Here is a 13,487-nt window from a genome sequence, read left to right as displayed (position 1 = left end):
TAAGCCTTGGAGGGTTAATAGCCGCCATTTATGGCCATAAGCGTTAACCCTGAAACCCAACAAGCCATGTCATCCTAATTGTTGGCTTGCAAGCACAGAGAGGAGGTGGACTTACCGACTTCCCCCCCAGGTGTGATACAAAGCAGAAGAAGGGAAAACTCATGTTAGGTTTTTTCCTATTACAAAGCTTTTTAATGCTATAGAAGTGTTCGAGGATAGGAGTGCAGACGAGAACTCGCAACAGAAAACAGTTAAATAGATGATAGTCCACATCAGTACAGTTTAATGAGGCCCAGCACAAAAGCTTCCAAAGTTACTAGGACACAAATCTATACAATATTTTAACTATAACTCTTAAAACACGTTTTTTTTTTTTGTATTGGAAATGTGTTGCCATTCTGCTGCAGTCCTCCCTTGCTATTATTTCCTGTTTCAGTTTTTGCTGCTGCACTACAAGGCTGTTTTGTTTTTTTGTATCATACTTATGTCACAGATTATTCTCTATATTGCAGGATTTTACAGTCATTATTTTTCCATACCAGCAGTTACTGCAGAGCAATGACCGCCCGCCAGAAAGAGGTTTAAAAGAGAATATCCAAAGTTTGGGATTATTTTCAGTTAATTAATGAAGCTATCGAGCTCGTGCCCCAACGTCATAAAATCACGTGACTTTTGTTTAGGTCGCCATATTGCCGGTCTAACAAAGCATTGTTCAATGCTAAGTCGGTTGGAGACGACACGAAAATATGTCGTATAGGACGACGCCCAGAGCCTTGTCCGATACCGTGAGACATTTAGAAGATGAAAATTAATGAAGGTACGTAGATAAAGGACCCGTATATAATGCCGAAGATTATGTTTTCGCCGATAAGAAATTGGACTGTTTAACATTTCTGCTTGTCTTAGACAACTGGATCTACACTTGTATCTGGTGAGTAAATCGTCAAGATTGACACAGAAAACTTTGAAAGTGTATAAAAGTCTGGACGCATACAAATACTTCGTTGCTGGATCTGTTCTCAATCAGGAATAAATCCCACATAGTGAGGGTTTTGACGGCTTGTGAATGCGAAGCGTTTGGCCACACGTTAACCTTTGCCGGAATCCATCGATCTTTTCAGCTAGTATTCAATACAAATGTGTGTATTTTGGTTGGGCACCATCCATCATGTTTAATTGCCGTAATCCATCGATCTTTTCTTTTCTTTTCAGCTGGTATTCCATAGAATGATCTCTTTGAATATCTGTCTCGTCTGTCGTGACAACCAACAGCACAACAGGTCTCGGCCATTGGGAATATTCTGCTCCGGTTCAATGTCCCCCACACTGTCTCGCATTTTTTTGACCGGCAATATGGTGCTGTGAAAATGGCGACGTCACGTGCACGAGCTGTATAGTGCAATCTGTTTATTGCAATCCGCAGCTGTCTTAAAATACACTACAGTACAGTAAGGTAAACATCGTTAGCTAATTTATAATATAAAATACCATCGTTGGTTAGAGCAAATTGTAATCCCTCCACCCACCGAAGGCCAGCTGTCGGTGGACTTTCAATCTGTAACAAAAGGTAACAAAAGAAACACAAGCACATATTCACGCACAAGCTGCCATTTGTCACTCAACACCTGGAGTGGCCAACAGTTTAGTTGGTTGACAGCCAGCCGATTCTACACTGTCATTCGTTGCCTACCACGTCCCTCAACAGGCCAGGCCCCACTTTTTAAAGTCACACACATTCAATCACAGACACTACAGTACAGTAGGATGTGAGGATGGTGACTCAAAAAGAAAAAAAAGTCAATAATACATATGTGCTTACTTCTGTGGATTTCATTTCTCACCAGGGTGGTCGTCTATCTGGACGTTTATCTGGTCTGGACCGTAAGCCCTGTGATGATGAGGAATTACTGTACAGAGAAACCTCAATAAAACATACTGTAATATAAAACAGACCGTTGGGAGTGAATAATATGTCTAAAAATAGTTTCCATGTGTCATTTAAAATGCTTGTTCCAGAATTGGCTGCCGTTGCTTATTGGCGCTACGCAGGCAGGGAATGGGACACTGGTATATAATAATAATACTAGAGCCTTACGTGCTTATGTGGCGGCCATGTTGATTGCGGGGCTCTGACGTGGCGGCCTTGTCATATCACATAATCTATTGTCTATTGTGTCTAGACTCGCAGCACAAAAACGGAGCCCAGTATGGGGCCAGCGTTAAATCTGACGAACAAAAAACACAAGTCATTGGAGTCTGGAATATGCTATTTTGGTATTTTTGTCAAGCCGTACACCTTTGGCAACAGATTTGGAACTACAAAGCACACTAATTCCCCTTGAGTCATGAAAGTGACCCAGCTTGACTCGTCTTTCATTTGTTAACAATCTCTAGATCAAGAACAATAATGTATCAAGTTGGGATGAATTACAAAACATTTCAAGCTTTTTAAAAATATTTATTTACAATCACTGGACTGTACTGGGCATTTTGGGGCATGAAAAAACACACCAATAATTGCATACTGTACAATAATTTCAGTACATAAGTATGGAAGTAAATTAGTGCCACCAGGATTTGAATTTGAAATGCCACAGAAAACAGGGTTTGAATTTGAAATGTAAAGTGATCACATTTTCAATAGATGCTACAATTCGCTGTCTGAAATTCAACTGGATACAAGTCGTTGTCTAAAATTCACCGACTGTGCCACCAGGCAGGGTTAGTTCAGGTCAGAACCAAACGGCCAGCCAATCCAGTTACGCTTTCTTAGTCACGTGACGTCACATCCTAAGAAAGCGTAACTGCGACTGGCTGGGTGTTCGGTTCTGACGTGAAGTAACCCTGCTTCGTGGCACAGGCGGTGAATTTCAGACAGCGAATTGTAGCAACTATTGAAAATTTGATCACTTTACATTTCAAATTCAAACCTTGATGGCACTAATTTACTTCCATACATAAGGCCTCACAAAAAAAAAGCACTTCAGTGTGACAAACAGTTGGATATACCTAATGAGGAAATGTCTTTTTGTTACTGCCATATTTAAACAAAAACTCTCCAAAAAGTTTGTTAGTTTTAACATTGGCCACATGTAGACTATTTGCATGTGTAATTTGCACTTTCAGTGACCCGAGAGCTGTTTGCGAAGAACTCAGCCAGTCGCACATTAAAGTACTGAAAGGAACTGCTGCAAACCGATCTTGATTTAACGTACACCTATGATTCCTTTGGAAGTGCGTGAGTTATGGTCGCTGTTATTTACACAAGGTATATCCCACCAAGCCAGTACGAGGGAGACACTGGAGCGTGTCAGCGGCAAACGAAATGGCTCCCAAAGAGGAGTGTGCTCGTATTTATCTTTGCATGTACATGTGTGTGTGTGTGTGTGTGTGTAAAGTGAGAGTTGTATCTGAAAGGTTGTGATAGATGAGCGACAGCTGATAAGACGACCTGGGGTGGGAGCAGTCAAACATTGCTGAGATACAGAGAGGGTCTTGGCCTTTCCCATTTATCCCTTTATGTTTGTGTGTGTGTGTGCGTGTATTTAGATATTCTGACAGATTTTCACCTTTTGACACGTTCATGGATGTTAAGGTTGTGTTACAGTTAAGGGCTCTAGACAGTTTGGAAAATTGAAAGCATTTGTCAGAGCATTTATTTATATGCACGTGCGCATCCACGTCCGTCCGCATGTGTGTTTCTCGAGCATATCTCTTCTGTAGAAGATGCCTCACTGTACCCATGATATATGTGTGTGTGTGTGTGTGTGTGTGTGTGTGTGTGTGTGTGTGTGTATCTGAGTAGAGCAAGGTAATGGCAGACTCTCCCCGGCCCCTGACCTTGCTGGGCCGCGTCGGTCCTCCTCTGTTTCTGCTCGCGCTGATTAGCGGGTCAGAGCTCCATCACACACGTCTGCACGCGCACCCACAGCGTGCCTCTTCTGGCTGTGCCGTCAGCACAAAAGAGAAGGAGAACGGGGACATTCAGCAGTGAGACAAAGGGGGAGCACGGACGAGAGTGGCGGAGGATTGACCGGGATAATAGAGGAACATGGACATCGGGATGTGCGCCTGAATGGAGAAGCCATATCTGCACAAAAAGTGATAAAAGCCTGCAAGCATTATATATACCTGCTTATTACAAGCAAGGGAAGGTTGGGTGGAGTTAAAATAATGGAGAAATCAGGCTGTGGGCAATGAGCCCCTTGATTCTTTCTTCTGTAGGAGGGATCATTCTTCGGGTATTTATAATTGAGTTTTACATACCCGCCACCGATCAGTCTTGATCCCTCACGTTGCGCCTTATATTTCTCAACCAGCAGGTTGTTTAGCAGAGAGTTAGACTGACAGTGTTTTATCCCTCATGGCATCTTTCTTGACATTTGATGAAAGGCTCGGGTGTCTGCAGGCCATGTTGTTGAGTATGCATGCATGTTGTGTCTTTGTGTGCGCGTGTGTCTCCAAGTGTGCTACCAGTAAATGTGTGTGTCTGTGTGTGTATATATATGCGGCGCTGACCCATGTAAAGAGTGGATACGCATGCATAATGTGCTGGCTGCCACTCACGCTGTAAGGCTTTTGAATTCTCAGAATATGTACGGCAAGAATTGTAGGATATTTTCCCAAACGTGGTGCTGTGGTGTATCAATAATGTGCGGTGAGTATCATCGCTGCGAAGGCAGGAGTCATATTTAGAAATTGATGAGACAAACAAATTTGTGCCATTTTTGCTGTAAATTACTTTTGTGACATTCACAACTCTTAAACTGATATTTGCCACATTTTAATGTGTTTGAAGTGTGTGAATTGCGACCAAAACATTAATGATTGCTTCGAATCCAAGACAATATTCATCATCGGGTTTTGTGATAGATTTTGGGCCCCTGGAAATCTCATGGCCACAGGCCTGTGCTTGCTCAACGGCAAGTCCACCTTTATTAGGCAGAGTACTGTCTCCCTCACCTCACACTCTTTACAGTTTTACATGACCATCATAACTAAATATGAAGCACACAAATAAATACTGAGTTTGAAGCGGCTGGGATGAGAATCAGCACCTCCAAATCCGAGACCATGGTCCTCAGTCGGAAAAGGGTGGCGTGCCCTCTCCGGGTCAGGGATGAGATCCTGCCCGTGAGATCGACCGACGGATCGGTGCAGCGTCTGCAGTGATTCGGACTTTGTATCGGTCCGTTGTGCTAAACAGGGAGCTCAGTCTAAAAGGCAAAGCTCTCAATTTACCAGTCGATCTATATTTCTACCCACACCTACGGGCGCGAGATGTGGGTCGTTGCTGAAAGAACAAAATCCCAGATACAAGCGGCCGAAATGAGTTTCCTCCACAGGCTGTCCAGGCTGTCTCTGAGAGGTAGGGTGAGAGTCATCCGGGAGGGGCTCAGTGTCGAGCCGCTGCTCGTCCGCATTGAGAGGAGCCAGATGAGGTGGCTGGGGCATCTGATTCGGATGCCTCCCGGACGCCTCCCCGGTGAGGTGTTCTTGGCATGTCCCACCGGAAAGAGACCCCGGGGACGACCCAGGACACGCTGGAGAGACTGCCACTTGCCAATTACAAACCTCATTGAGGGGGTTGCACAATATTAGGTGAGGTTTGTCTCGTAGTTGCTTCCAGATTTCTCATCTCGCCCATAAATATCTTTGAATAGAAATTTGCATAGTCAGCAATTGAGACTATGAAGTCATCCAATTATTGCATCCCAAAGTAAATTTTATATGAAGCATAGAGAAGTGAACTGAAATAAAAATAATTTTATTTCATCATTGTTTGTTTTTCTACTCTTCAAGGTGGAGATGAGACTCTGCCTCCCCCAACACTAGTCCTCAATTTTCTGAGAGAAATGCACTAATATATCTCTTTGTGGGTTCCCAATTCACAGATCTCCACTCCCCCTTTCCCAACCTTAATCCTCCAGGCCCGCACCTTGGCACCCTCTCCTCATCTGTATAATTGCATCTCCGGCTCTTCAAACAGGCCCCGCTGCCCCCCTACCCCCCACCCCCCACCTCCCTGCTTTTTGGAGTGAAAATGCCATTTGTTTCGTGAACTGTTCCAGAGAAGAGCAGCCAGAGTCTTCCACCTGTTAGACACCGATAGCATGGCTGCACACACACACTTGATCTAGTTCTTCTGGAGTCCCTGAATATTGCACATTATCCAGTGACACACACCTCCTGTCTCTCTCTCTTTCTCTCTCTCTCTCTCTCTGTGTGTGTGTCAGGAGGCTACTGGCTTGTTTCCAGGTTGCAGCATTTCAACCCTTGTTATTCTCTTCTCAGCCCGGCGGTCGTGATGACAAAGGCTGCTGCTATTTGTTTTGGTCAGAAGAGGTTGTGTGACCTCTTTGTTAAGACAAAAAAGGTTAACCGGGGAGCCAAGCGGTCTGTTCAGAGGCTGCAAAGTTGGTCAAATAAATCATGGAAGTGAACATTGGCAATGACATTATGACTGTCACATGCGGCTTGTACATTTTTGACTTAGTACTACACTTAAAACATGCTCCTTACTTTTCTCCTTCAGCATTTATCTGAAGAAGTATTCACAGAAGAATTCGTATTCAGTTTGGCATCATGGACAAAAAAATGCATTGATGTTATGGCATTTGCCTTTAAACATTTAAACTTCTCATTAAGTAGGGCAGCATGTTTGCATCTGGGGATCTTCTACAATGCTCAATGTACTTATTTTAGCGTGGAAATTTCTGGGTAAATTGTCTTGTTTCTTAAACTACATAAGATGATATGGTTTGTCACATCCCAGAATACAAAACATACCTGTACGATTAATTCACACTTTATTGATCACATATAGAGCTCATGCACCTATGTCTTAAAATCACATGACTCGTCATATTGCCAGTCAAACAAAGCATTGTTGCAAGTTAATTCCGTTGAGACGAAACGAAAATATGTCTTATAGCACGACACCCAGAGTTTTGTCCGATACCGTTCAACATTTACAAGGTGATAATAAACGAAGGTACGTGGAAAAATGAGAGACACTTGGCAAAGAGGACCCACATTTAATGCCGAAGTCGATGTTTTCGCCGATAAGAAACTGGACTGTTAACCCGGTTCTGCTTGTCTTGGATCTACACATGGATCTGGTGAGTAAGTCGTCAAGATTTACACGGAAGACATTGAAAGCGCATAAAAGTCTGGACGCATACAAATATTTCGTTGCTGGATCTGTTCTCAATCAAGAATAAATCCCACATAGCGATGGAGCCATTCAGATTTTTTCTATACAAATACCAATATTTAAATAAATGACCCCCGGTTTTACACAAACTGGCATTCATCAACTTTGATTGGGAAAAAAATTTAGGACAGGGAGTCGTCTCCTGTACATGAAAGTGTATTGTGGCCACACGTTAACCTCGATCTGTAAACCTCTTTTTGTTAAATATGCACTGTTCTCAAATGAGTGAACTGAGCATTATAAATACTTCTTGGATGAGATTGAGAAGAATAATTCCTACCTGAAATTAATTGATCGCTACACAGGCATGTGTATTTCGTTGGGCACCATCCATCCCTTTCAGTCGCCGAAATCCATCGATCTTTTCCTGTTTTTTTCAGCAGGTATTTCATTGAATGATCTCTTTATAGAACTGTCGTCTATTGTGACAACCAACATCACAACAGGTCTCGGGCGATTTGAAAAGTCTGCTCCGGTTCAATGGCTTTCCGCACTGCAGAGCAGCTAGGTTTGACTGCCAATATGGCGCCGTGCAAACTGTGACGGTCACATGGACGAGCTCTATACAAGTGATGGATTTGAATTTATTGAATTTCCCTTTTCCAAGAATTCCAGAATAACGCTGTAGTTCCACACCAGCTGACGTCATATCGTAGTAGTTGAGACTTGGAAAAACAATCAACCTCAACCAATTAACAGGTTATCTGCCCCATCTCTCAGGTGCAATCATCTTGAGAGGTCACAAAAGTAAAAATACTGTCGTAAAATAAAATATTTTCACGAGCAAAAAAATGGGCGCTCTATTCACCGCGCTTGTAAAGTGTGTTGCCCCAGGACTCAATTTTATTTGACCCCCCAAAATTGCATGTGAGAACAAGTTATTTTGGAACATTTAAGTCCGTATCTGTGTGCCGAGACATAATGGAATGTAAGCCTTGGGGGAATGTTTGTGTGTATCAGAGCATTTTTTTTATTTTTTTTGTGCACACGCACTCACTTTTTGTACACCCGGGAGGCAGAGCCACTTGAAGTGTCACCATGGCGCGGTAATTAGCAAGCAGGGGTGAAAGGTCGGCCACAATTCTGCTGGCCCGGGACAGGACCTCCCTCTCAAGAGCAAAGAAGAAGTGCCGGGAGTTGAATAGGAGGGGTGGGGTGAAGGGAGGTAGGGGGGGGGTCTGCGAAGCGACCAGCTGGAGGAGACTCCTGACTGAAGCGGGAGCGAACAGAAAGGAATTAAGCTGTGTTAGTTTAGTAGCAGTTAGCGTCCCCACTCTGTCTGTGCTAGCATATGTCAATATGCTTACTGCTGAACAGTCTGTGTGTGTTTGTACTGTATGTGTGTGTTGGACGGGTTTAAGTGTTGAGGGCGTCGGGGGTGTTTGGGCTCTAAGGCAAGTTGAAGCCTTTTGGCTACTTGCTAGGAATGTTTTGTAGTTAATAATATTCATGAGGGTTGGAAGCGACAGAAAATATGAGCCATATGCCGGTCGGAGTTATGTCGAGCAACCACGCCAGGGGCAGGTCCGAAATCAATGTGACTCGATCAATGTATATTACACTTTGCAGAATCGCAGAAAAAATATATATAATTCAGATTACTGTAGGGGATTTGAAAGAATGACTCGCCTTTGATATTTTTGACCATCATTTGTCAACTGAAAGTTTTGGCATTTGTTGGCTGTATACTCGGTCGATACACAACCCTGAAGCCTTCTATAAATCAGGAAATGCGAGCGGCTCGATCGCTCTTAAAGTTGCGCGAGTTCACCTTTGATCGCTCGTTGAGAAACCACTGCCAAAAGCCCCATACGCACATACATACATGCCTCGAGGTCACCTCATGTGGTACTCGTTGGCAACCATGCGCCCGCTGGCACCACGTTGGTGACCCCAACTAGAGAATAAATACTTTAAGATACTCAGTATACGTAGATGAGTATCCATCCATCCATCCATTTTTTTTACCTGCTTATCCTCACGAGGGTCATGGGACTGCTGGCGCCTATCCCAGCTGTCAACGGACAGGATGCAGAGTACACCCTGCACTGGTTCCCAGCCAATCACACGGCACATTGAGACAAACCTAGCGGCAATTTAGAGTGTCCAATTAATGTTGCATGTTTTGGGGATGTGGGAGGAAACCAGAGTGCCCAAAGAAAACCCACGTAGGCACGGGGAGAACATGCAAACTCCACACAGGCGGGCCCGGGATTGAACAGGGTACCACAGAACTGTGAGGCCAACGCTTTACCAGCTGACCCTCTGTGGCGCCGTAGATAAGTATATACAGTAAATTAAAAAGTCATTTAAATAGACACATTGCTCCATCTTGTGATCAGATTGGTGATCAATTATTGTTTTTTTTGTTTTTTTTTTTAAACTTGCTGATCGGCACCAAAAATCATGATCGCATCAAGCTAGCTATTCTTGTGCAAATTCCCGGTCTCAGTTATCTAGAAATGTCTCTACTTTCGATACGCTGTGCATCTTCAGTAAACGATGTTTGAACTTTTACTCGAAAGCTGATCCTTCATTATAGGATCTAATGAAGTTCTAAATTTCTTTGCAGAGTACGTCGAAATTCAAGTATGAACATACTGATTACAGAGATACAGATGTGTGTGTCAAACACAATCTAAGCACACATTTTTGCTTATGCACTGCTACTGAATGGGGTCCAAGACGATTTTCACATTTTCATTTTTTAAAACACTTTTTTAAACTGCACGCGAAACAGTTGAACACAACAGGAAAATAGGATCTGTCCGTCTGTCATGTCTATTCATTCTGCTCAGCCGTCTGCCTCTCATTTGCAGCACATCACCGTGAGTCAAAAGAACGCGTCGCCATGTTTTACTACTTCAGACTCCCCCTACTGTAGTGTGTGCCAGGAAGTATGAATTAGTAAACGGACAAAAGAAGAGACCTCCGTCTCTTAAAACCACTGGTAGATGTCCTGTCACTTCCACAACTGCCGAGGAGCTGTATTATGACATGTTCTGTGCCTCTTATGCGCAGGAAAAAGCACTCTTTATCAAAGTATAATGTCCCAAGAGAGGATGTGCGACAGTTGTTCCTTGTCAGTTTGTCATTTTGAGTTGAGTGGAAAAGTAGGCCTGTTTATAATTAGAGGCCCCTTGCACAGTCTAGTGAATCGTCAAGATTGTGTTTCATCACAAGCAGCCCCATACCTGCTCACGCACCCCCATAAATACTGTATAATATATGAAAATTATAGCAATACCAAAGTCCACATCACTCAGCGAGTTTGAGAGAAAAATTAAGCACCATCGCAGGGGAGGGTGCGATGTTGTAGCTTCGGTTCACCTCGCGTGTGATTTTGCTTTGAAACAGTTCTACACGCACCGTTTATTGGTTAGCAGAGCGGGATGAGAAACGGTGGTGTTAGCTGCAGTTAGCATGACATGCTAACTGGCCGAAATGTCAGCTTCAACACTGACAAAGAAAATAATGAAATGAAGCTTGTAATATAATACAAAACTAGTTCACTTAAGAACATTGGGTACCTTTGCGTACTCTCTAAAATGTGTTTATTATTTTTGTTGTTATAGTTTGCACATTTGTAGAATTCCATCCATCCATCCATCCATTATCTGCCGCTTTTCCGGGTCAGGTCGCAGGGGAAGTAGCTTCAGCAGGGATACCCAGACTTCCCTTTCCCCAGCCACTTCTTCCAGCTCTTCTGGAGGGATCCCGAGGTGTTCCCAAGCCACCCGAGAGATATAGTCCAGTCAACTTCTAGTTCCAGGAAAGAAGCCACTTCCTTCGGGCGTTTCCACAAGTCCATTACGGTCAGCGTAGTGGGAGCCGCTGCACAGTTGAAGAAGTTCAGCGTGTCGCAAGGGTCCCGTCCGCATTTCGGGCAGAGGTTGATGATAGTATTGTCGACACGAGCTATACAGTCATTGAGCATGCGGCTTCGTCCGGAGCGGAGTTGCGACAGTTTGGATCTTGTGGCCCGCAGAAGATCGATTTCGGTTTTGTCCACATCTGGGGTAGGGTAGCCACCAAAGATGACGACCGTTGTGTAGCCGGCCGCCGCGTCTTCAACCGCCGTTCGATGAAGCCTACGTAGCCCGTCTCGGTAGGCTTGTTGGTCGAACACAGTGTCGGTGGGGATGTCTTCGTCGATGTCTTGATGGTATTACCGGACTTCATGACAAAGTAAGCACGGTTGAGGTGGTTCGTTTGACACCTCATGGCACGGGCGCATGATCATCTGGCAGCGTAGATACTGCCGGGGAAGTAGTTCATTGTGTTGCTTCACCGGTAGGATTTTGGTCTCACGATTCAGGTTGTTCTTTTTATCCATGGCCAGGCAGCTTTTGGTGAATGACGGCTGCATTCTGCCGAGTCTGGAGCTTCTTCCAGTGCGATGGCTTGAGCGAGGGAGACCACACTGGAGGTGAGTTAGTACTCGTTGAGGATGGACCTTCAGATCGCTTTGCACGTCACGGAGAGCGTCTTGGCACTCGGGTCCCAGTTTGAGCCGGTGATGGCTTTGAGTATGTATGGAACTTAGGGCGGTTTCGCCCTAAGTTCCATGTAGAGCTTGTTACTGGACTCCAAATCGACCCCTTCCAAGGCTAAAAGTCCATCTAATGTTCATGTTTAAACGTCACAATACCGAGGCTACTGCCCCAGGGAGAAGCCATTAGACTGCCAAAATGGGAGATCTCTGCCTATAATTATGAAACTGCTGTGAGGGGTGTTTTTAGTATTCCCTCTTTCATCTAGCTCAATACAGCGAAGATAAAACAGTCTGATAAACTGCAGTGCAACATGACTGCAAACTACAACACCGATAATAAAGATATTCTTAAATTGATACTTCTCCGACAGTATCAGACAGTTCCGGTGGACCCAATGAAGTGGATGATGAGTACATGGTGCGCTTTAGGAGGGGAAAAAAAAAATCTTTTGAATTTCTTCAAATTGGCGAGTGGAGATAAACAGCAAATCTGCTCGTAACATATGTGATAAGGCATCCGTGACAGTGAATGGGCTGGTTGGCTGGCGATGTCGGGAGGGACAATTGTCCCATCAGTCGGACGAGTTGGAATCGCTCCGTAATTTTTCCGAGCCAGTGGGGAAATTTAATTTGGGATGTGACATTTCAGAGACAATGTGTCAGCGTTCAGATGTTTGGAGAGGACAATGGAGCAAAATAGCGCTGACATTTATTTGCTTTCAATACTCACAATCATTCAGTTGACTTAAGTAAAACGGACTTAATGGGCTATGACCCATTGCGGAAAGTTTAATAGGGTGGTAGTACAAATCTCACACAAATGTATTCATTTACCGTAATGTTATTGAATACGTGATGGAAATGCTGACTTTATGTGCCATAATTTCCAGCCTACAAGCGACTTTTTTCACACGCTTTCAACCCTGCGGTTTATGCGGTGATGCGGCTGATTTGTGCATTTTTTCTGATCGGCCGCGAGGGGCACTTGAGCGGAAACGGTAGGAGTGAGACCAGTGAAATATGTGTCGAGGAAGTGACTTTTGTCGGTATGTTGTTTTTTTTTGTTTTTTAACGGCCCTGTTAGTGTTGCGCTAGCACCCCATCCCCCTTTTGTTCCTCCATATTGTCTGTTAGCAGCTCTGAAACTCAACGGTGTGTGTTAACATGGATATCTTGCTTTTTGTGTACGCATGTATCGCTAGTGGTTAGCGCCTCACTAGCAGTTAGCGCCCCGCTAGCGGCTGCTGCTGTGTTACTGCCGTGTCTCAGTGATTTAGGTATTTTTTTTAAACCGGCCCTGTAAGTGCTGTGCAACCATGTTGCTACAGTGATTTTTACTCGTATATATTTTTTTTTCAACCAGCCCTGTTAGCGCCACACTTGTGTTAGCGCCATGCTCGCATGTTGCTGCTGTGTCACTGCCGCGGCTGTTTTATTTTTTTACCAGTATTTTTATTTATTTTTACCCAGCCCTGTTCGTGCTACCTTGTTGTTGCTATGGTAAGCTAAGCTAAGGTATTAAAACTTTGAAAACACTTTCTGTTTACCTTCTTTCTTTGTAAATATCTCATGTTTCAATGTGGGCACTTGCGGCCTTTACACATGGACAGCTTGTGTATGTACCAAATGGTATTTCCTTTACAAATGTACTGGGTGAGGCTTATAACCAGGTGCGCTCTATAGGCCGGAAATTACGGCACATCCATTGTCGTTCCTGCGCTTTGCCTTGTGAGTGGCGGCTCAAACAATTTGTACAAGTGGTCCTGTTGAGCTTAT

The 13,487-nt window shown here is 44.1% G+C and overlaps 1 protein-coding gene across 2 annotated transcripts in view; it reads left to right on the top strand.

Annotated features, from left to right (window-relative positions):
- The window catches only part of LOC133497924 (uncharacterized), a 117,848-nt gene extending 106,205 nt beyond the window's left edge, over nucleotides 1-11,643 (top strand). The window contains exon 3 of one of the 2 annotated variants that reach the window (XM_061814199.1): nucleotides 11,559-11,643. The gene's annotated coding sequence lies outside the window, so the exon portion shown is untranslated. Of the gene's footprint in view, nucleotides 1-3,805; nucleotides 3,837-11,558 lie in introns of those variants that run through there. The other variant, XM_061814200.1, reaches the window with a different exon arrangement.
- The last annotated feature ends 1,844 nt before the right edge of the window (nucleotides 11,644-13,487 follow it).

Source organism: Syngnathoides biaculeatus, chromosome 3 (genome assembly GCF_019802595.1).
Source record: "Syngnathoides biaculeatus isolate LvHL_M chromosome 3, ASM1980259v1, whole genome shotgun sequence".
In the NCBI taxonomy this organism is placed as follows: Eukaryota; Metazoa; Chordata; class Actinopteri; order Syngnathiformes; family Syngnathidae; genus Syngnathoides; species Syngnathoides biaculeatus.
This window is presented reverse-complemented; position numbering and strand designations above follow the sequence as displayed.